We start from the raw sequence: 4,269 nt of genomic DNA, 5'->3' as shown, positions 1-4,269 counted from the left end.
CTGCTGTCTTCACAAGGTATTCACAACCGAGGGGGCTGGTCCCTGTACCCGGTGTGCGCATGCCCGGCGTTGGTATCCTGAAGGGGGCCCCACTGCCGTCACCGCCCCATGGAGCTCCTGGACAGGGAGCTCTCTTGCTTGCCCTTTGCTTTTTCACAGCCTCAACTTTAGACTTGGCCGGAGCACAGCCTTGACCCAGTGAGTCTGCAGTGTGGTGCAGACTCTGCTCCGTCGAACTACACTGCTTCCTTTTACCAACATTTCTTCTCAGGGTAAGCTCTTTAAGGAGACTCCCTAGTCCCACATGTAAATTGATGTGCCTTCTAGACACGTTTGAATCTGAAGTTAAACACCACTGACATTCAGGCTGGGAACCCTTCGTGTGTTTTTAGTAAGCTTCCGCAAATTTTTTTCAAACTGTAGAGGAAAGTAAATATGAGTAAATTCATCTCTGACGCCCGGGAAACGCCTTGTTACTTAACAGTAATGACAAATACCAGTAACATCCAGTTTTTTCACCTGAGTGAGAAAAAGGCAAGAAGAGAGAATTTGATACGTCTTTCATGGAAAGGATATACCTTCCCTTCCCACGTTCTGTCCCCACTAGAACTCATGTTGTAGCAGAAGATAACTTCTGGGTGAAGAAGTAGTAATTGATGCAAACCAAGAAAAGGAAAAGTGGGCAGAGTCGATATGCTGGCTTAGAAAAAGGTTTTGGGAAGAGGGAGGAAATGGAAAAATTCTCTCAGGAGCAGGTTGAAATTAAACATTTCTCCTCACGGTGACTGGCCACTCCCGGTCCTCTGTCCCCAAAGTTCCTGCATCCATCAGAGAGGAGGAGTTGAGGGGAAAGGGAATGACTGAAGAAGAAGAAAAGCATTTTCCTATCTCTCCAGTAGAAAGATGGTCCATTTTTTCCAAAAGACTGGAATTAGTCCTTAACTGCATAACAGCAGAGTGCCTTTTGTGTACTATTGTCTGTTCCCAGATTTTATAAGGCTTTAATACCCTGGAATTTAACTTTTAAAAAGAGCTGGAGAATTCCCTGGCGGTCCAGTGGTTAGAACTTGGCTCTTTCACTGCAGTGGGCAGGGTTCGAAGCCTGGTCGGAGAACCAAGATCCCGCAAGCCGAACAGCACGGCTGGAAAAAAAAAATGATGATTGGGCTTCCCTGGTAGCCCAGTGGTTAAGAATCCGCCTGCCAGTGCAGGGGACACGGGTTCGAGCCCTGGTCCGGGAAGATCCCACATGCCACGGAGCAACTAAGCCTGTGCTCTACTACTGAGCCTGCGCTCTGCAGCCCGCAAGCCACAACTACTGAGCCCGTGTGCCACAACTACTGAAGCCCACGCGCCTAGAGCCCGTGCTCCACAACAAGAGAAGCCACCGCAATGAGAAGCCCGCGCACCGCAACGAAGAGTAGCCCCCCGCTCACCGCAACTAGAGAAAGGCTGCACGCAGCAACAAAGACCTGATGCAGCCAAAAATAAATAAGTAAAGAAAGTAAAATTTTTTTTAAAAAAGATGATTATGAGTGTTTCAGAATAAAAGTGCACCATCCACTCTGAAATCTTCCTAGAAGGCCTCCACCATGTACACATGTAGAAGTCGCCTTTGTGCCCATCTCACCTTCATGTCTGTCCAGCAGAGACATTGCCCTAGGAGAGACTTTATAGCATTTGCCAACATATGTATCCCCTTCTGCTAGATAACACGCTCCATGAGAGCAAGGACTAGCTTTTTTTTTTTTTTTTAACTTTGTAGCTGACACTTGGTAAGTGTTTAGTAGGTGATTAAGTGGGCGTTGAATTACATACATTGACTGGACTCGCCACTAGGGGAAGATAAGTCATCCTATTTAGGTTCACAGCTAGCTGGTATTTTCGAAATAGAGTCCTAAACCGCTGTGTCATGAGGAAACACAAAGAAAGCAATGTGTTGCTGAAGACGGTGTATACCGTTTAGAGTTGCTAGATTTAATAAAAATACAGGACACCCAGTTAAATTTAAATCGAATTTTAATTTCAGGTAAACAATACATAATTTTTTAGTATAAGTCTGTCCCAAATATTGCATGAAACATAAACTGAAAAGTTTTTTGTTATCTGTCTGAAATTACAGATGGGCCACAAAGATGACTTCTACATGTCTCTGTGACAGAATTCATTTAGAAGATTTCAAAACTTGTTTTATACTAAAAAATTCATAATCATCTCTATGTAAAATACCAGAGTATTCAAAGCACTGTACAACAACAAACTTGTTTTAGTAATATCCCATGCAGTATTTGGGACATACACTAAAACATTATTCATCTGCTTACGTGAAAGCATAATTTTAATTTTGTATTTTTATCGGGCAACGCTGAGGATGTTAAGTTTCAAAAATACTCCTAGCCCTCCCAACACCTCCCAAACCAATATAAATAATGTTTCATACAGAAATGTATACTAGCTTCATCACACGTAACATGTTTTATTCACAATTTAAAACAATGTTTAAGGGACTTCCCTGGTGGCGCAGTAGTTATGAATCTGCCTGCCAATGCAGGGGACACGGGTTCGATCCCTGGTCCAGGAAGATCCCACATGCTGCGGAGCAACAAAGCCCGTGTGCCACAACTACCGAGCCTGCGCTCTGGAGCCTGCAAGCCGTGACTACTGAGCCCGCGTGTAGCAGCTACTGAAGCCTGCGCGCCTAGAGCCCGTGCTCTGCAACAAGAGAAGCCACCACAATGAGAAGCCCGCGCACTGCAACAAAGAGTAGCCCCCGCTAGCTGCAACTAGAGAAAATCAGCACGCAGCAACGAAGACCAAACGCAGCCTAAATAAATAAACAGTGTTTAAGACAGTCAACATTGCAAGCGTTGCAAGCCAGAAAAATGAATGCTAATCTAATTCTGTCCCAATATGAAGGCGTTGAGGGAGGCAGCTCCGTGGGGTGGGGACGTTCTGAAGAATCTGGCCAGCTACCACCTTCCACTCACTTCTCAGCTGGCTCTGTTCACATGTTCTTTCACATCACATTTACTCACATGCTTGTCGTTCCTGCCAGACTGTGAGCAACATGAGGTGAAGGGCTATATTCGTCTTTGATTCCTCAGGCCAAATGGTGCCCAACATACCGTGAGTAGTTGCTCAAAAAAGGGATCTGTTGAATTGAAATGAATTCACTGTTTCACTTAGAGTTATTTCTTTCAGATCACTCTCCAAGAGTAGGATTACTTGGTCAAAAAGCCAGAATAGGACTTCCCTGTTGGTCCAGTGGTTAAGACTCCACCCTACCTAAGCTGGGACAAAGTGAGAGAGTGGCATGGATATATATACACTACCAGATGCAAAATAGATAGCTAGTGGGAAGCAGCCGCATAGCACAGGGACATCAGCGCGGTGCTTTGTGACCACCTAGAGGGGTGGGATAGGGAGGGTGGGAGGGAGATGCGAGAGGGAGGGGATATGGGGATATATGTATACGTATAGCTGATTCACCTTGTTATACAGCAGAAACTAACACACCATTGTAAAGCAATTATACTCCAATAAAGATGTTAAGAAAAAAAAAAAACAGACTCCACCCTACCAATGTAGGGGGCATGGGTTCGATCCCTAGTCGGGGAACTAAGATCCCACATGCCACACAGCGTGGCAAAAAAAAAAAAAAAAAAAGAATATTTTTGCCAGCTGAATTACTGCCTTCCGTGTATTGGTCTGCCTTTCTTTCTTGCCCACTAGACTGCCTTCCTTCAGGGCAGGGACAGCCTTTTACTCTACCCTTTTCAGCACCTCCATGTACTGACCTCTTCCTAAGAAATCAGTAAACGTAGATGAAGAAATGAACCTCCAGGCTCCCCTCCACTGCACTCTGTGCCCGCTCAGGAAATGGATCCATCCTTTTGCTCAGACTGGAAACCCACAAGGTGTCCTTGACCCTTCCTTCCTCCTCACTCCTTATCCAATCCTTCCCCAAGTCCCATTCCTTCCACCTTCTCAGCTGCTCTTGAATCCTTCCGCTTCTGTGTCCGTCACCCCTGCCCTAGTCTACGCCGTCATCTGGCTCCCACACACCACCTCCTAACCGGTCCTGCTCCTCTCTTGTCCTTCTCCAAGTCATTCTCACAGGAGAGAGTGGCCCTCTAAAGACAATATTTGGGACCTATCAGATGCTTTCCCATTGCTCTTAGGTTAAGCCCTAGATCCTTTCCTCACCTAATGTGGCTCCTTTTTCCAGCCCGACCTTCCCGGCCTTACTCTTGTTCCTTGAGCTGTTAC

Source organism: Delphinapterus leucas, chromosome 4, assembly GCF_059928025.1.
Source record: "Delphinapterus leucas isolate spDelLeu-1000000601 "Yukka" chromosome 4, BTC_Dleu_Yukka2, whole genome shotgun sequence".
Lineage (NCBI taxonomy): Eukaryota > Metazoa > Chordata > Mammalia > Artiodactyla > Monodontidae > Delphinapterus > Delphinapterus leucas.
This window is presented reverse-complemented; position numbering follows the sequence as displayed.